This window comes from Engystomops pustulosus, chromosome 8 (assembly GCF_040894005.1).
Source record: "Engystomops pustulosus chromosome 8, aEngPut4.maternal, whole genome shotgun sequence".
NCBI classification, from domain to species: Eukaryota; Metazoa; Chordata; class Amphibia; order Anura; family Leptodactylidae; genus Engystomops; species Engystomops pustulosus.
The window spans coordinates 118,851,350-118,872,342 of record NC_092418.1 but is presented as its reverse complement, the minus strand read 5'-3'; positions in this window follow the sequence as shown (position 1 = coordinate 118,872,342).

Sequence of the window (20,993 nt, the reverse complement as noted above, 5' to 3'; positions counted from 1 at the left end):
GCCGGTCAATCCTTTGTTGGTCATTCCCACCCGCCGAATAGAGTGACTCCAATTCTTTACGCAGTCTCAGATACTGGCTGTGTTAGGGTAGGATTCAAGACATCCTCTTTTAGTGTGCGTTGGCTGTGTGTTTCTAATCAATAAGCATGCGTGCACATCATAAGAAATTAATTCAGACACATTTGCTGATTTAAATTGTTTTCGTTATGATCACGATGCCGGCGCCATCTTATAATGAAGTCTCTGTTGCAATGATTTTAGGAAAATAGAACAAGTAGAAATGACAGGATTTGATCTATCAGCAGGTTTACCTTAACAGTCCCCCCTAAATCCTGGAATTTCTCTCAGCTACTCTTAGTCTAGAAGGACCTACAGATCTGCCCATATGTGCTTCGTTCTCCTCTTCACCAGTTGGATGACAGCAGACCCCTGTTGGGTGTGCCCCCATTTAGTGGACTTTCACATATGGGAATCAAATCTCTACTCTACCTCTCCCTACTCCAGGGGCTGCTTGATATGTTTCAGGGGTGGTTGATCTTCATTATGCAAATTTAGGTAACTTAAGTAAGGGGTCTTTGGCTTGTCTAACTACTGATACCCATGATACTAGGCGGACTTGATGGGGGGGACCACATAACACACAATAAGTGACAAGAGCAAAATCACAATCCCCAATATCACCCCCACTTACAGGAAACCCTTCCAATCCCCCAACTACAAAGTGAAGGATATAGCGGCCACTTCCGAGTTTCTCTTGGGTTCCCTGGACAGTCCTTCAATCTTTTCAAGAGCATGGGTAATGGATCCATAGGGGGCGATGTCATCCGGGATGTACATGCAACAAGTCACTCCCACCATCTTACAGACTCCTCCCTTCTCAGCAAGGGTCATGTCCAAAGCCATGCGGTTCTGGGAAGCATCTCGGATATAATTCACAAATCTCTGTTGATTACAATAAAAACAGTTAACCCAACCAACATCTTTGCTCATAGCTATCTGGGGAATAATGATATGTCATGGGGAATAATGATCTGGGGAAGACCTGTCCATATCTGATTGTGGGCCTTGTACTCATCTGGGACACCCCCCCCCCCCTCCTTGGTGCTCCCACTGTATCTATATAAACGTTGTCATCTAGGTGCTTCTCTCAGACCTCCAGAATCCTTTGGGATTCTCTACCTTTTCTTTATGTGTCTGATCAACCTTATCCCTGGGGATCACGAGGAAGGAATACACAAGTGTTATCACCGTACACTCACCTTCCCAGCCTCCAGGCCTGACCTGACTCTCCTATCCCCACAAATCCAGTACACATCAGACTCTGCTAATACAGGGTTACCTGTGCTGTCAATGTTATAGAAGGTCATTGTCTTGTTGCACCAACCGTAGGTAAAGTCTCCTACCCTGGGGGCATCCTGGTCAGCCCTATAGATATAGTGATAGTCATGGTTGGGGTGTCCCTGAGCAGACAGTCAGTCAGAAGAGACCAGCTAGCAAGAAGAATAAGTAAATCTGCAATAGAAAGCGTGGAAGCGTGCTGACTTCCCTCTAGCTTCACAGACGTGGCACTGGTCAGCAGGACTTGGAAAGGACCGTCATAGCGAGGCTAAAGACTCTCTCTCTGGTGTCTCTTCACCACCACATAGTCTCCAGGCTTCAGGTTATGCATCCTGAGCTCTCTGTCTGCATCTGAAAAAGGAATCAGAAACACTTTTGCCGACCTTTTCCAAGGCCTGGCTCAACTGTATGGCATGCTCCACCGGGTTTCCTGCCATCCGCTATAGGGTCTGTGGGAAGTAGGGGCCTAGTCTGGGTGCACAGCCAAAAAGTACTTCAAAGGGGGACAATGCCATCTTTCTGGTGGGTGTGGTCCTAACTGAATAGAGGGCAGCAGGAAAGCATTCGCTCCATGGTTTCCCTGTTTCTACCATGGCCTTCCGGATCTCTAACTTAAGAGTGCCGTTTAGTCTTTTAATCTCACCACTATAATCTCACCACTAACTTGGGATGAGCAAGGGGTATGCAGGGCCTGTTCTACACCCAAGAGGAACAAGGTTTCAGTCTTTACCTGTCCAGTGAAGTGGGTTCTGCGACCGGACTCTATGGTTTCTGGAAGTCCGAACCTGCAGAAAAATCTCACTCACCAACTTCTTGGCTGTAGCTCTGGCAGTAGCCTTGGTCAAGGGAGAAGCTTCTGGCCACCCTGGAAAGAGATCAATGCACACAGGCACGTACTCCTACGTACCACTTTTTGGTAGCTGGATAAAATCCATCTGCAGTCTCTGGAAGGGATACAGCGGCTTGGGTGTCACCTTCTGTGGGGTCTGTACCACCTTACCCGGGTTGTGGCGGGCACAGACTATACAGGCTTTCACTAGTCTAGTGACAGGGTTAGTAATGCCCGGGGCAAACCACTTGCGGTTTATGTGCACTAGCATGGCCATTTTGGATGTGTGTGTGTGTCTGTGGCCTACTTGACTTACTGTCGGTGCAGGGCTCTGGCCAGGCACACCCTCTCTCCCAGCATCCAGGTCCCATCGGCAACTGGGCTCCAGCTCTCCTCCACACCTCCTTCACTTCTGATGACTCTCGGGCCACCAGGGACTGGAACACCTGTGGATCAAACTTTTAGCTCAGAACTCACCGCTGAGACTTCAGGACAGTCTCTGGGCTCCATCTGTGCAGCTGCCTTCGCCATCCCGTCAGCCACATACTTGCCCTTGGCTTGTGGAGTTACCAAATTGTGTGTGGTTTAACTTTTATTATCCTCACCTCTTGTGGAAGTAGGAGAGCATCCATGAGCTCTTTACCCAGCTTGCCATGCTCAAAGGGGGTCCCTGCAGAGGTGAGGAAATCTCTAGCCTTCCATAAGGGTTCATAGTCGTGTTAAGACCCCAGGACAATACCTTGAGTATAGATGTTCGCCCTTTTACCTTCCACCAGCTGTAGCGCTTCCCTGAGTGCCATCACTCCACCTCCTGCGCTGACCTGTGTGGAGGGAGTGGTTCTGCTTGTACTACCTCATGTGCGCCACTGACCACTGCATATCCAGTGTAGAACCGTCTGTCTTCTCCTACAGACCTGGAGCCATCTATGAGAAAAAACTCAACATGTGGGCTTTCTTTCCTCTGTCAGGTGTCTGCCTGTGGCTGAGAAGCAGTGGCCTAGGAAGACCACCTTCTCCTGGCAGTACTGGAGCTTGTCTCTGGAAACTTTGCAACCCTTCTGGAACAGAAAACACATAAGGTCAATAAATGCATCCTGGCAAACAAAAACAGTAGGTCCTCCGCATACTGAAAAGGAGAACATCCAGTAAGGGGCTAGTCTAACAGTCTACTCCCTGTAGGGCCATGGGGTATTGGCTGGGTGAGTTTTACCCCCCTTGTGGGAATCTACATCAGGTATACTGGAATACTGAACTGGTAAAGGCAAATAGGTCCTGGCAATCCTCATGCAGGGGCACAGAGAGGAAAACATTTGCCAAATCAACAGTTAATAACAGTGAATAATATGTCACTCTCAGGGACTGCTGCCAGTTTGGGCTAGGGACCACTGGGCTTCAGTACACTCATTGGCAGCTTAAAGGTCATGGACCATGCTACATGTATCCGGCTGTTCTTTCTGAGTCTTTTCTTGACCGGGAATGGGCTAAAATCATCATCTGACTAGCAGGGGAGAGTCACACATCAGTTCTACAATGAAAGGCACTAACTCTGTTTGGGGGGGCTGTTCTCGCTAACATCCTTGTCCATAACCACCCCCCCTTGTCCTGCCCTGTTGGGGCCGTTTCCACCACTCACTACAGTAATGTCCCCTCCCCGCAACGCCCACTTGGGTTGGTCAGTTGAGACTTCCGGAGATGTTGTCAATCTCACTTCGGCGTGTTCTGTGAAACATCCTCTATTCCCTCTGTACGTCAATGTGTCAGAGTCCCTCCACCACATCTCCAGCCCAGTGTTCTGTGCTACCTATAAAGTTCTGGCCAGACTCCATCTCAATAAAATCCAGGTACACTTGTGTTGGTTTGATAATCAAAAAGGAACAAAAGTCAGTCATAGGCTCTGTAATACAGTTGGGGGGGCTCATTCTTGCTTAGTCTGTTCATGGGTTACACAGGAGGACATCACATCATACTGTATTCTTGTTCCACAACCAAATAACTTCCTTCAAGTCTTTTTTTAGATTGTCAGGGAGAACTCTAAATGCAGCGATCTGCCCCCTTCTGTAAACAACTTCAGCTTACTGTAGCGTCAAGGTCAGAACAGAACACAAAGTGATAACACAGCTCAGACAGAGCCCTAGATTTTTGGAGAACTTCAGCGTCAAGGCCATGTACATGTCTTCACAAAACAAAACGCAGCTCCAACAGCCCCCACCCTTTTGTTAACCCCTTAAATGCCAGAGAGCAGGTACCAGAGACATTGTAACACTTTTTATAGTAATTTTTCTCTAATTGTCGGGATCAATAAATTTTAATAATACTCAAACAAACAACATCCCTCGCTCCAAGACCCCTAGCAGGCGGCCCAAAACGGTGAAATATCACCAGCTGGCATTTGTTTTCAAACGTCTGCTCAGAATCCCGAGGGGGGGGTTCAGCTGTTATGCTACAAAGCCCCACAACCAGCCTTTATGGCTGCCAACAGCAATCAACTTTCAGGGACTTGAAGGGAATATAACTTAAAATGGCCGCCACTGAAAAATAAACTGACTTAAGATGGCCACCACTGAAGGATGGTAGGGTGTGTCATCTTCTCTAACCATCAGATACAGGGGTGGAGTCTGGATTACAGGGGCCATTTTTCACTCCAAGGAAAATATAATAAAATCTCTTTTTCTCAAATTCTTTCCACATCAAAAACTTTGAAATGTCCCTTATCACCTGTCTCTTTCTTCATTGGGCACTCTGAAGGATTTCTGTCCCTCTGTCCTGGTCCGTCCCTCAAAGTCAGAGGCTATAAGTGTCTGTTTCCAAATCTGATCAAGTTTTCTCACTTGTACAATCATCAGATCCTCTAACACATCCCAAAACTCTCAAACCTTCATTATTACTTTTTATTTCACCGCAAACCTGTTCCATTAAATCAAATTGCACTTTTCCAACAGTCCTACTTAATTCATCCTACTTGACTCAACAACCTTCTCTCTACTTACATCTTTCCCTGCACTGAACTATCGCTAGCGCACCAGTGGTTCCCTCTGGGAGGACGTCCTTTCTCTTCCGAGACCACAGAATTTATCCTGAGGCCCTTACCGTGCAGCTGCTCACGGCTTAAGGGCTGACCTTCAAGCTCCCCGATCACCAGTTACCGAGACTTAGCTCACTGCGTGTTTATCAGAAGGTCCCCACTTAACGATCTCTCCTGTCCGAATTCCTTGTCAATTTTCCCTGACAAAAATCAAATCCCTGACTTTCGGCCTATTATCCACTATCCTGGCCGCCTGTATCAGAACCCCAGACATTTATCCCTTGTCTGCTTTTTTTTCAAAGTCCCAGGCACTTGTCCCGTGCCTGCTTTTCCCTGCGGTCTCTCTTTCTCCATTTCTCTCAGTATCATATCTTTTGTGACCTTGGAACGTCCTCCCCCTCCCTTTCTGTTCTCGCTCAGCAAAGCGCATACACAGCAGCCAAGGCACTTCTCATACAGAACTATATAACAATTCAGACCTCGATGCAGGACACCAGGTGGCTATACATATTTACCCTCCAATCCCAGCCGTCTACAGCCACAGGTATCACCACTCCCCGAGTCACAGGCAAGTAGCAGAATATATGTAATCTGAAACTTACCATGATTGTGGGATGATCAGACCCAGTCGGGAAATGGTGACCCCAAGACTGCAAATAGTGCTGGAACGAGGGGGCGTCCTGGTCATCCTGATCGCAAAATCTCAGCAGTGCCTCCAATGTTAGGGTAGGATTCAAGACATCCTCTTTTAGTGTGCGTTGGCTGTGTGTTTCTAATCAATAAGCATGCGTGCACATCATAAGAAATTAATTCAGACACATTGCTGATTTAAATCTCACTCATGCGATCATGGCCATGGCAAATCTGCACTGCTAGAACTTTATTTGGTTTCACAAAACTATATAGAAATTATGGAAGAAGCAGAAGGGGCGGAGAATTCCCAGCTCGTGTGGTCTCTTGATTGGAGAACTTCCTTGCTGTTGCTTATTGACGTCAGGATTGAAGTCTTGTTGACATTCTTTAGCTTTAATTGTTTTCGTTATGATCACGATGCCGGCGCCATCTTATAATGAAGTCTCTGTTACAATGATTTTAGGAAAATAGAACAAGTAGAAATGACAGGATTTGATCTATCAGCAGGTTTACCTTAACAGCTGTACTTACTTCTCCCCTTCTTAATTGACAGTCTCAGTAAGAGGGACCGGATCTCCTCCTTGACGTCCTCCCACCAGTCGGCCATGTTGTTATAAAATTTCACTCTGTCAAGTTGGTTCTGGAAAAAATAGTGCAAGTATTCCTTGACAGAATTGTCATCTAATAGACTAGAATTTAGTCTCCATAGCCCTCTACCAACATCAGGGTACTTAGAGTCACCCAAACAAAAGTATAAAGCTGAGTGATCAGAGTATGGGACAGTTCTTTCCCTTCTTTCTCCGATGGTTTCCGTAGGACTCACCAGAGCAAGATCTATCCTACTGCTGCGTCCTGCACATGTGTAAGTAAACTTAGGACTCCTACCACCCTGTACAAAAACATCAGACAGGCCAGACTGCTGAATTATACTGTTAAGGACCTTACAGTCCCTGGTAAGTGGCCTACCGTTCCTGTCCCTGGTGGTAGTGGTGGCATTAAAGTCCCCAGCCATGATGACAGGAATTGATGTGAACAGATAAGGCTTCACATCATTAAAAAGCTGAGTCCTTTCGGTCACTGTCTGTGGGCCATAGATGTTAATGAGCCGGAGTCTTCTACCTCTGATGGTGACTTCTAGCAGCAGGCACCGTCCCATCGATACCTCGGTGAGTCTGTGGACGGTGACATCATGGGTGTTAAACAAGATGGAGACTCCGGCATAAGACTCCACAGCCTGCGACCAAAAGGAAGGACCAGACTGCCAATCTCTCTCCGCCTCTCGTATGAGACCCAAGGTGTTTAAACGGGTCTCCTGCAAGAAATAAACATCAGCATTGAGATACTTCAGGTGGTCATATACAACATGTCTGGTCCTTCTAGCTCTAATGCTATTCACATTACTGGTGACCACAGTAAGATGGAAGCCTGCCATCAGGAGAAGAAATAGAAAGACCATCCCCATCATCATAGATCAGAGTCAGAGTTGTCTACCTGACTACTAATCTCCATATCCCAAACAGACTGAGACTCGGCATGAAGCGGTTTTCTTTTTGTGGGAGGATCCCCCCCTGGATCATCATCATACTCCTCCATCATGCGCTTCAGTTCTCTCTCAATCTCCTCCTCTCCATCTTACTCAGACAGTACACTGTACCTATTAGTGGTCACAGTAACGTCCGCCTGACTCTGTACTTTCATTTTAGAGGGTTTTTGGACGGTGGTCCATGCACTCTCAGGTTTTCTGGTGCTCTTGTCCTTTTTCCTCTTTTTCCAGCACTATTATTTTCCCCGGTGGCAGGTGCTGGGTCAGGGACAGGCACTGGCTGCTCTGCAGGCTGCTCCACTACCTCCATGTCCCCCTCAATGTTAGCTATCTCTGGGTGGTCCGGGGCACTACCACCAATGTCAGGGGTCTCTGGTACCGTTTGAACTGACCCTGACAATAGGGCCTCCTCCTCCTGCTCCTCCTCTGGTACATCTGCCCCTTCCATCAGGTCTTCATCGGGGAGTTCCCTACAGATGTAATGCCAGGCTTCAGGACAGTCCCTATGGGGGTGACCGATCTGACCACAAAGGTTGCACCTGATGGTCTGGCAGTTGGCGCTCACATGGCCAAGGTCCCCGCACAGGGTGCACTTCACTGTGGTGCAGTTACTCGCCACGTGACCGGATCTCCCACACCTAAAGCACAGCCTTGGCTGACCAACATAAAAGCAAACACCCTTCTCTCTACCGATAAAGAAGGAATTGGGGAGGTGATGGGTGATGTTCTGGTGTTGATGTAATCTAACCAGGACCCTCCACCCCCCGGTCCAGATCCCATCCTCATCCCTGGTCTTGGTCATGTCTGACATGAGGGTGCAATGTCTCTTGAGCCAGATAACGATGTCCTGAGGTGGGACAGACTCGTTCCAGAACATGATGGTGACAATCGCAGTATCTGGTTTGGAGATGGGAATGAAACTAAACTTACTCCATCCCTCAGTATCTCTGTACCGGGGGCATTGAGCCCAGAACCGGTCCAGATTAGACATCAGCTTAAAACTGATATCATACCCGTCTGTCAGGCAGATTATTCACTGCCAGGATGTCGGCTGGCTGGAAACCCATCTGGGCGCACAACATGTCCCTCACCACATGTCTCCTGTCAGGTAGATCCTCCTTAGCCCCTCTATGCCTAAACCGGACAACATTCCTCCTCTTGAAGGCCTGGCTGGTGTAATGGGGACTGGAGGAGAAAAATGGGGAACCCCGACTCCACGCATTCCCTGATGACTGACCCCTGTCCTGTTGTGGGGGATGTGTGGGCTGTGGACCATCTGTACTAGGGGGCCGCTGACCACCCGGACCATGGGGCTTCTGAGCAGCTGGACTATGCGACTCTGCTGCTTGTGGTGTAACTAAAGGGGGAAATTCCTCGCCCTCTACAACATCAACATCGAGGCTCTCTGTGTCACCAGCTGCCACTGATTGTACCTGAGATGACTCCTCAGCTGGGACATTATCAACCACAAAAACATCAACATTATCAGAAACATCTTCAATGTCAGCAACAGTATCAGAATTAACCCCTTGCACAGCACAGTCCTGAATGTGCTGCTCAGATTCATCCTGAACCTCACAGTCCTGCTCAGATATACCTTGGGGTACAGATACAGTGTTACCTGCATATGAGAGTCCAGAGTCCTCCTGCAGTGCGCTGCCTTCTCCTGGGACTTGTGGTGTCTCCTCCACTACTTCACTGGCAACATCAGGTTTACTTACTGCTGGAGCTTGTAGTGTCTCGCCAGGGCATGCTGGGACTTTTAGTACCTCATCAGGGCACGCTGGGACTTGTAGTACTTTATCAGGTGTAGTGGCAGGACTTGGCGGTTGTTGCTTTTTCTTGTAGACTTGTCCCTCTTCAAAGGGCAGAGTAGCTGGCTGTAGTATGGGCCTTACATGGGACTGCTGGGTCAGAGTCCTGGATGATGAGGCCTTGTCTCTCTCAAACCTCTGCTGGTTTCTGTAGGTTTCTCCCACTGGCCCCATTTGCTCAATGATGGACTCCATCTCCTGCACAATGTCAGCAAGTTGTTTTGCGAGTGTGGCCAGCTTCTTGTCCAGCAGGACCTGCTTCCCTGGGTTTGCTGCCTTGAGCTTGTACGTGCAGTCAATCTGTTTTTGCAGGTGAAGTTTCTGCTCTTTCAATGCCTCCATCTTCCTCACCAGTGCTGGAATCTGTCTGGCCAGCTGGAGCTCAGGTGATGGCTCTGGGGGCTGGAGCTCAGGTGATGGCTCTGGGGGCTGGAGCTCAGGTGATGGCTCTGGGGGCTGGAGCTCAGGTGATGGCTCTGGGGGCTGGAGCTCAGGTGATGGCTCTGGGGGCTGGAGCTCAGGTGATGGCTCTGGGGGCTGGAGCTCAGGTGATGGCTCTGGGGGCTGGAGCTCAGGTGATGGCTCTGGGGGCTGGAGCTCAGGTGATGGCTCTCGGGGCTGGAGCTCAGGTGATGGCTCTCGGGGCTGGAGCTCAGGTGATGGCTCTCGGGGCTGGAGCTCAGGTGATGGCTCTCGGGGCTGGAGCTCAGGTGATGGCTCTGGGGGCTGGAGCTCAGGTGATGGCTCTGGGGGCTGGAGCTCAGGTGATGGCTCTGGGGGCTGGAGCTCAGGTGATGGCTCTGGGGGCTGCAGCTCAGGTGATGGCTCTGGGGGCTGCAGTTTGCTGCAGCGGTGTTGTTCCGGCCTGCTTGCAGGACTGGACCCTGCAGGTGCACCATGACCGCTCTTTCCTGGCACCGAACCCTGTGATTTTGGCGCAGAGTTCAGAGATTCCTGGAGTTTCCCGGCTGCTGTCACTGCTTGGGGGTCACAATCTCCTGATGGGTGACTGGATCCCGGATGTCTTGCAGACACGACGCTGGTAGCACCTTTGGATCTTGCTTCTTGGCTGCCTTTGGTTTCTTTCACAGCCTGCAGGCCCCCAGACCTGGTACGATCAGACGGTAGCATTACATGCTGCTACAGGTTCTCCTGGATGGTCTGCCTCTCCAGCGATGTCCTCCTCTGCCTGCCCGGGGAGGAGGTGGATTGTCCACCTGAGGCCTGGGATGGAGGCTGCTGCACACTCTGCATGATTCCTGACTTTGGACTCTGCGATACTTCAGGCCTCTTCACAGGCAGAACAACCTTCCCACTGGTAGGTGGTTTCACCAAATTCTTTCTTACTGTTACTTCTTTTTCTACACCAACTTTCCTGACACCACTGCAACTGCTGACATTTGTTCCAATAACAGACATTTTAGGGTTAACATCTCTTACTTCAGCTTCCTGATTGCTGTTCACCAAATTAGGCCTAGAAGCCTGGGCCTTGCTTGGGGAGCTTCCACACCCAGGGTGGCCCCGCCCTGGGCTATCTCCAGACATGCAGAGGTCTCAGGAGCTCAAACCACGCACAACCTCACCTCTAGGAGGCAGGATTATAGTAGTTATATTCTTATACATAGGGGGCAGTATTATAGCAGTTATATTCCTGTACATAGGGGGCAGTATTATAGTAGTTATATTCCTGTACATAGGGGGTAGTATTATAGTAGTTATATTCCTGTACATAGGGGGCAGTATTATAGTAGTTATATTCCTGTACATAGGGGGCAGTATTATAGTAGTTATATTCCTGTACATAGGGGGCAGTATTATAGTAGTTATATTCCTGTACATAGGGGGCAGTATTATAGTAGTTATATTCCTGTACATAGGGGGCAGTATTATAGTAGTTATATTCCTGTACATAGGGGGCAGTATTATAGTAGTTATATTCTTGTACATAGGAGACAGTATTATAGCAGTTAAATTCCTGTACATAGGGGGCAGTATTATAGTAGTTATATTCCTGTACATAGGGGACAGTATTATAGCAATTGTATTCCTGTACATAGGAGACAGTATTCTAGTAGTTATATTCCTGTACATAGGGGGCAGTATTATAGTAGTTATATTCTTGTACATAGGGGGCAGTATTATAGTAGTTATATTCCTGTACATAGGGGGCAGTATTATAGTAGTTATATTCTTGTACATAGGGGGCAGTATTATAGTAGTTATATTCTTGTACATAGGGGGCAGTATTATAGTAGTTATATTCCTGTACATAGGGGGCAGTATTATAGTAGTTATATTCTTGTACATAGGGGGAAGCATTATATTAGTTATATTCCTGTACATAGGGGGCAGTATTATAGTAGTTATATTCCTGTACATAGCGAGCAGTATTATAGTAGTTATATTCCTGTACATAGGGGCAGTATTATAGTAGTTATGTTCCTGTACATAGCGAGCAGTATTATAGTAGTTATATTCCTGTACATAGGGGGCAGTATTATAGTAGTTATATTCCTGTACATAGGGGGCAGTATTATAGTAGTTATATTCCTGTACATAGGAAGCAGTATTGTAGTAGTTATATTCTTGTACATAGGGGGCAGTATTATAGTAGTTATATTCCTGTACATAGAGGGCAGTATTATAGTAGTTATATTCTTATACATAGGGGGCAGTATTATAGTAGTTATATCCCTGTACATAGGGGGCATTATTATAGTAGTTATAGTCTTGTACATAGGGGGCAGTATTATAGTAGTTATATTCTTGTACATAGGGGGCAGTATTATAGTAGTTATATTCCTGTACATAGGGGCAGTATTATAGTAGTTATATTCCTGTACATAGGGGCAGTATTATAGTAGTTATAGTCTTGTACATAGGGGCAGTAGTATAGTAGTTATAGTCTTGTACATAGGGGCAGTAGTATAGTAGTTATATTCTTGAACATAGGGGGCAGTATTATAGTAGTTATATTCTTGTACATAGGGGCAGTATTATAGTAGTTATATTCTTGTACATAGGGGGCAGTATTATAGTAGTTATATTCTTGTACATAGGGGGCAGTATTATAGTAGTTATATTCCTGTACATAGGGGGCAGTATTATAGTAGTTATATTCTTGTACATAGGGGGCAGTATTATAGTAGTCATATTCTTGTACATAGGGGGCAGTATTATAGTAGTTATATTCCTGTACATAGGGGGCAGTATTATAGTAGTTATATTCTTGTACATAGGGGGCAGTATTATAGTAGTTATATTCTTGTACATAGGGGCAGTATTATAGCAGTTATATTCCTGTACATAGGGAGCAGTATTATAGTAGTTATATTCTTGTACATAGGGGGCAGTATTATAGTAGTTATATTCCTGTACATAGGGGCCTTATTATAGTAGTTATATTCCTGTACATAGGGGGCAGTATTATAGTAGTTATATTCTTGTACATAGGGGGCAGTATTATAGTAGTTATATTTCTGTACATAGGGGGCAGTATTATAGTAGTTATATTCTTGTACATAGGGGCAGTATTATAGTAGTTATATTCTTGTACATAGGGGGCAGTATTATAGTAGTTATATTCCTGTACATAGGGGGGCAGTATTATAGTAGTTATATTCCTGTACATAGGGGGCAGTATTATAGTAGTTATATTCCTGTACATAGAGGGCAGTATTATAGTAGTTATATACCTGTACATAGGGAGAAGTATTATAGTAGTTATATTCCTGTACATAGGGGGCAGTATTATAGTAGTTATATTCTTGTACATAGGGGGCAGTATTATAGTAGTTATATTCCTGTACATAGGGGGCAGTATTATAGTAGTTATATTCTTGTACATAGGGGGCAGTATTATAGTAGTTATATTCCTGTACATAGGGGCAGTATTATAGTAGTTATATTCCTGTACATAGGAGGCAGTATTATAGTAGTTATATTCCTGTACATAGGAGGCAGTATTGTAGTAGTTATATTCTTGTACATAGGGGGCAGTATTGTAGTAGTTATATTCCTGTACATAGAGGGCAGTATTGTAGTAGTTATATTCCTGTATATAGGGGGCAGTATTATAGTAGTTATATTCCTGTACATAGGGGTAGTATTATAGTAGTTATATTCCTGTACATAGCGAGCAGTATTAAAGTAGTTATATTCCTGTACATAGGGGCAGTATTATAGTAGTTATATTCCTGTACATAGGAGGCAGTATTGTAGTAGTTATATTCTTGTACATAGGGGGCAGTATTGTAGTAGTTATATTCCTGTATATAGGGGGCAGTATTATAGTAGTTATATTCCTGTACATAGGGGGCAGTATTGTAGTAGTTATATTCCTGTATATAGGGAGCAGTATTATAGTAGTTATATTCCTGTACATAGGGGGCAGTATTATAGTAGTTATATTCTTGTACATAGGGGGGCAGTATTATAGTAGTTATATTCTTGTACATAGGGGGCAGTATTATAGTAGTTATATTCCTGTACATAGCGGCAGTATTATAGTAGTTATATTCTTGTACATAGGGGGCAGTATTATAGTAGTTATATTCCTGTACATAGGGGGCAGTATTATAGTAGTTATATTCCTGTACATAGGGGGCAGTATTATAGTAGTTATATTCCTGTACATAGGGGGCAGTATTATAGTAGTTATGTTCTTGTACATAGGGGGCAGTATTATAGTAGTTATATTCCTGTACATAGGGGGCAGTATTATAGTAGTTATATTCCTGTACATAGGGGGCAGTATTATAGTAGTTATGTTCTTGTACATAGGGGGCAGTATAATAGTAGTTATATTCCTGTACATAGGGGGCAGTATTATAGTAGTTATAATGCAAAAAAAAAAAAAAAAAGAAAGAAAAGTAGCTCACCCAGATAGATTCTCTTGTGGCCTGGGAGCGGCAGGTTGCACGGAGTCCAAGGTCCTATCCGGTATCGGGACCACCGAGGAGGCAAATGGCAAAGAAAACAGAGGTACGGACTCCAGCAAAGAAGTAATGAACAGGTGAAGTTTTGTAGGATAAAAGTATTCAAAAATTTATTCCATCTTCATTAAAAGGAAAAAGCTTGCAAGTAGCAAGGTGGCAGGCATGGGATCACACAGACGACATGACATAAAAACACGGAAAGAGAGGAGCTTGCGGTAACGCGTTTCGGACCTTAAGCTGTATGGTCCTTACTCATACCTGGCTCAAAGTAACTCGTGGCAGGGCTTAAGTAATGCCTAGTGGTACACCTGCACGAGTTTCCGGTGAGGTCACGGGGAAAGCACACACCCTCCACGGGCGTGGATACGGGTAACATCGGAAACAATGGGAAGGGGGGAGGGGGGGGAAAGGGGGAAAGAAGATACATGTATATAATCATAATCAAAGTAAACATAAACATTAGTAGAAATACATGAGATCTTGTTTAGAGTTTAACCCCTTCGGAGATCGAGTCTCCAAATTTAAAATCCAGAACGCTTCTCGGGAATACAGCAATTTTTTCCAATCTCCTCCTCTGGGGGGCTTTCGGACCTGTTCTATAGCTATGACACGCATGCTACTCATGGACCCTGAGTGTATATCTCTATAGTGTTTGGATAGACCAGAGAGGCTGCGTGTACTAGCTATGGTACGTGGATTAGCACCAGTTATATGTTCACTGATGCGATCCTTCAGCTTACGGGCAGTACAACCCACGTACTGAAGGGAGCAAGTTGGGCAATGGACAAGATAAACAACATGAGAGGTCTCACAGTTGATATATGAGGAGATGTTATAGCTTAAACCTGTACTTGCTGAGGTGAATGTTGTAGCTTTGCACATGTGTTTGCAGAGGTTACAGCGACTGCCACCGCAGCAATAGCTGCCTTTGACTTGGAGCCACTGTCTCTGTGGAGTTTTATCAGAGAAAGTGTTAGGGGACAAGATATTACCTAGCGTGCGGGCACGGGTAGAGGAAAAAGATACGCCAGTCTGCAGTATTTGTCTAAGTGTCGTATCATGTTTGAGAATGGGCAGATGTTTATAGATGATGTCGATTATTTGATGATACTGTGAACTGTATTGGGTGGTGAACGTGATACGGGACTGGTTATGTGTGTTCTTTACAGGTTTGGGTTCCAGGTAAGTGTCACGATTCTTGTTATCCACTATGTTTTTGGCTCTACTGCAAAGTTTGCGAGTGTAGCCCCTTTGTGTGAGTCTGTTCTCAATGTTTTGGCTTTCAGTGATATAGTCATTGGGTAGTGTGCAGGCTCGTTTAGCCCTGAGAAATTCACCTATGGGGAGATTCTTGACAGTGTGCGGTGGGTGACAGCTGTTTGCATGTAATAGAGTGTTACCAGCAGTGGATTTTCGATATAGTTTGGTGGTGACAGAATGAGTTTGGAAGTCACCTGTTAGCATGATGTCCAGGAAAGACATATGAACAGGGTGATGGGAAAATGTAAATTGTAAGTTCAAAGTGTTGTGGTTAAGATAAGTAACAAAGTGTTGGACTGCCTCCTGGTCGGAATTCCAGACCAGGAGACAGTCATCTATATACCGGCCGTACCAGGCAATAGATGTGAAAAATGGATTGTCAAAGGTGTAGAGATAAAGTTCTTCCCAGTATGCCATGTATAAGTTGGCTAGTGAGGGGGAAAAAATAGCCCCCATAGGACATCCGAGTTTTTGAAGGTAAAAAACATGATTGAATGTGAAAAAATTATTGGATAATAAAAAGGTGAGGACTGTGATGATGTAATCCTGGAGTGTTTCATTGTAATTACTGTATTTCTGTAAGTGATGTCTGACTGCTGTGCATGCTGTATTATGTGGAATAGAAGTGTATAATGCAGTAACATCACATGTGAGCCAACTGTAAGATGATTGCCAAGAGAAGTTGTTCATAACATTTAGGACTGTTTTGGAGTCTTGAAGAAATCCAGGGAGACGGGACACCAGGGGTTGGAGAAGTTTGTCAAGCCATGCACTGAGCCGTTCAGTGAGAGAACCGGTGTTAGAAACAATGGGTCTGAGGGGTGGAGGGAACTGCTCTTTATGTGTTTTGGGTAGGGCATAAAACGATAGAGTAACGGGATTGAGTGGAAGAAGATACTCGGTCATGTGTTTATCGAAGATGCCCAAATGATTGCCCTCTTGTAGTAAAAGTTTTAAGTTACCCGAAATAATTTCGGTAGGGTCAGATGACAATCTAATATATACATGGGGATCGTGTAGCATGGTCTCAACTTCCCTTTTGTATAACTCCTTATCAAGTACAACTATGGAGCCACCTTTATCAGATGGTCTGATGTAAATATTAGGGTTGTTACGTAGTTGTGTTATGGCCCTGCGTTCCCTAGAGGTAAGATTGCAATTGTGTGAATTTGCCATAGAGGAGTCTCGTAAAGTCTTAAGTTCATGTTCAACTGCTTCTTGAAACATGTCCATTTCAGTACATCTCGCATTGACTGGATAGAAGGTGGGATTTTTAGTATTAATGATTTTAGAGGTATCCAGGATGGAGGTAAGTTTTTCTTCTTGAGTGTCATCGGTTATTAGGTTGAGTAGTAGAGTTTGTTCTTGGAAATGAAGTTTTTGATCAAACAATTCTTGTCCCCTACTGTTGGTCAGGTTCGAAATGTTAGGAGACAGAGTACTGTGTGCCTTATTGGGATCAAAGAAATGCTTTTTTACTGTTAAGAGTCTGATAAATTTATTCACGTCCTTAATGGTCTGGTACAGATCCATATTGTTGGTAGGAGCGAAGCTCAGCCCCTTTTTCAAAACACTGATTTGGTCGGAAGACAAAGTGTTAGCGGAAAGGTTGACAACACTGAAGGTGGTCGTGCAACGTGTTGTGGCAGTAGATATAGAAGATTTGTCACACTTATCATGGTTTATTTCTTGGTTTGCCTGGTTGTGTAGTTGGCTCACATGTGATGTTACTGCATTATACACTTCTATTCCACATAATACAGCATGCACAGCAGTCAGACATCACTTACAGAAATACAGTAATTACAATGAAACACTCCAGGATTACATCATCACAGTCCTCACCTTTTTATTATCCAATAATTTTTTCACATTCAATCATGTTTTTTACCTTCAAAAACTCGGATGTCCTATGGGGGCTATTTTTTCCCCCTCACTAGCCAACTTATACATGGCATACTGGGAAGAACTTTATCTCTACACCTTTGACAATCCATTTTTCACATCTATTGCCTGGTACGGCCGGTATATAGATGACTGTCTCCTGGTCTGGAATTCCGACCAGGAGGCAGTCCAACACTTTGTTACTTATCTTAACCACAACACTTTGAACTTACAATTTACATTTTCCCATCACCCTGTTCATATGTCTTTCCTGGACATCATGCTAACAGGTGACTTCCAAACTCATTGGGGGACATTTACTATGGTGTTTCCGTCAGTTTTGTGGCGCTCTCACCGCATCTTCTGCTCTCCTACCTATTTATTAGCTGTCGGGGACAGAAAAAATGACTTTTTCCGTCTCCTCCGACTCTTCTCCGAAAAGGGGCGTGGCTTTGGCGGAGTGGAAACTCAGACACAATTAATATGTGTCACAGTCATTTTTGGGCGCTGTAAACTGGCGGAAAGTAGACCAAAAGAAAACTGGTCTAGCAGGGACTGTTGGACACATTTCTGGTGCTCGGGACAGATTTTGGTCCCAGGGACAGAAAATGGTCTCGGGGACAGAAACGTCTCTGCACAGCTCTACAATATTACATGTGTATCTTCTTTCCGAGAGCAGGTCGGTAACAAAGCCAATGCAGACACCGACACTTTAAGTAAATGTCCCCCATTCTGTCACCACCAAACTATATCGAAAATCCACTGCTGGTAACACTCTATTACATGCAAACAGCTGTCACCCACCGCACACTGTCAAGAATCTCCCCATAGGTGAATTTCTCAGGGCTAAACGAGCCTGCACACTACCCAATGACTATATCACTGAAAGCCAAAACATTGAGAACAGACTCACACAAAGGGGTTACACCCGTAAACTGTGCAGCAGAGCTAAAAACATAGTGGATAACAAGAATCGTGATACTTACCTGGAACCCAAACCTGTAAAGAACACACATAACCAGTCCCGTATCACGTTCACCACCCAATACAGTTCACAGTATCATCAAATAATCGACATCATCTATAAACATTTGCCCATTCTCAAACATGATACGACACTTAGACAAATACTGCAAACTGGCGTATCTTTTTCCTCTACCCGTGCCCGCACGCTAGGTAATATCTTGTCCCCTAACACTTTCTCTGATAAAACTCCACAGAGACAGTGGCTCCAAGTCAAAGGCAGCTATTGCTGCGGTGGCAGTCGCTGCAACCTCTGCAAACACATGTGCAAAGCTACAACATTCACCTCAGCAAGTACAGGTTTAAGCTATAACATCTCCTCATATATCAACTGTGAGACTTCCCATGTTGTTTATCTTGTCCATTGCCCAACTTGCTCCCTTCAGTACGTGGGTTGTACTGCCCGTAAGCTGAAGGATCGCATCAGTGAACATATAACTGGTGCTAATCCACGTACCATAGCTAGTACACGCAGCCTCTCTGGTCTATCCAAACACTATAGAGATATACACTCAGGGTCCATGAGTAGCAAGCGTGTCATAGCTATAGAACAGGTCCGCAAGCCCCCTAGAGGAGGAGATTGGAAAAAATTGCTGTATTCCCGAGAAGCGTTCTGGATTTTAAATTTGGAGACTCGATCTCCGAAGGGGTTAAACTCTAAACAAGATCTCATGTATTTCTACTAATGTTTATGTTTACTTTGATTATGATTATATACATGTATCTTCTTTCCCCCTTTCCCCCCCCTCCCCCCTTCCCATTGTTTCCGATGTTACCCGTATCCACGCCCGTGGAGGGTGTGTGCTTTCCCCGTGACCTCACCGGAAACTCGTGCAGGTGTACCACTAGGCATTACTTAAGCCCTGCCACGAGTTACTTTGAGCCAGGTATGAGTAAGGACCATACAGCTTAAGGTCCGAAACGCGTTACCGCAAGCTCCTCTCTTTCCGTGTTTTTATGTCATGTCGTCTGTGTGATCCCATGCCTGCCACCTTGCTACTTGCAAGCTTTTTCCTTTTAATGAAGATGGAATAAATTTTTGAATACTTTTATCCTACAAAACTTCACCTGTTCATTACTTCTTTGCTGGAGTCCGTACCTCTGTTTTCTTTGCCATTATAGTAGTTATATTCCTGTACATAGAGGGCAGTATTATAGTAGTTATATTCGTGTACATAGGGGGCAGTATAATAGGAGTTATATTCTTGTACATAGGGGGCAGTATTATAGTAGTTATATTCCTGTACATAGGGGCCTTATTATAGTAGTTATATTCCTGTACATAGGGGGCAGTATTATAGTAGTTATATTCCTGTACATAGGGGCCTTATTATAGTAGTTATATTCCTGTACATAGGGGTAGTATTATAGTAGTTATATTCTTGTACATAGGGGCAGTATTATAGTAGTTATATTCCTGTACATAGGGGGCAGTATTATAGTAGTTATATTCCTGTACATAGGGGGCAGTATTATAGTAGTTATATTCTTGTACATAGGGGGAAGTATTATAGTAGTTATATTCTTGTACATAAGGGGCAGTATTATAGTAGTTATATTCTTGTACATAGGGGCAGTATTATAGTAGTTATATTCTTGTACATAGGGAGCAGTGTTATAGTAGTTATATTCTTGTACATAGGGGGCAGTATTATAGTAGTTATATTCCTGTACATAGGGGCAGTATTATAGTAGTTATATTCCTGTACATAGGGGGCAGTATTATAGTAGTTATATTCCTGTACATAGGGGCAGTATTATAGTAGTTATATTCCTGTACATAGGGGCAGTATTATAGTAGTTATATTCCTGCACATAGGGGGCAGTATTATAGTAGTTATATTCTTGTACATAGGGGGCAGTATTATAGTAGTTATATTCCTGTACATAGGGGCAGTATTATAGTAGTTATATTCCTGTACATAGGGGGCAGTATTATAGTAGTTATATTCCTGTACATAGGGGGTAGTATTATAGTAGTTATATTCCTGTACATAGGAGCAGTATTATAGTAGTTATATTCCTGTACATAGGGGGCAGTATTATAGTAGTTATATTCCTGTACATAGGGGGCAGTATTATAGTAGTTATATTCTTGTACATATGGGGCAGTATTATAGGACTTATATTCTTGTACATAGGGGGCAGTATTATAGTAGTTATATTCCTGTACATAGGGGGCAGTATTATAGTAGTTATATTCCTGTACATAGGGGCCTTATTATAGTAGTTATATTCCTGTACATAGGGGGCAGTATTATAGTAGTTATATTCCTGTACATAGGGGCCTTATTATAGTAGTTATATTCCTGTACATAGGGGGCAGTATTATAGTAGTTATATTCCTTTACATAGGAGCAGTATTATAGTAGTTATATTCCTGTACATAGGGGGCAGTATTATAGTAGTTATATTCCTGTACATAGGGGGCAGTATTATAGTAGTTATATTCCTGTACAAAGGAGGCAGTATTATAGTAGTTATATTCCTGTACATAGGGGGCAGTATTATAGTAGTTATATTCCTGTACATAGGGGGCAGTATTATAGCAGTTATATTCCTTGTACATAGGGGGCAGTATTATAGTAGTTATATTCCTGTACAAAGGAGGCAGTGATATAGTAGTTATATTCCTGTACATCGGGAGAAGTATTGTAGTAGTTATATTCCTGTACATAGGGGCAGTATTATAGTAGTTATATTCCTGTAC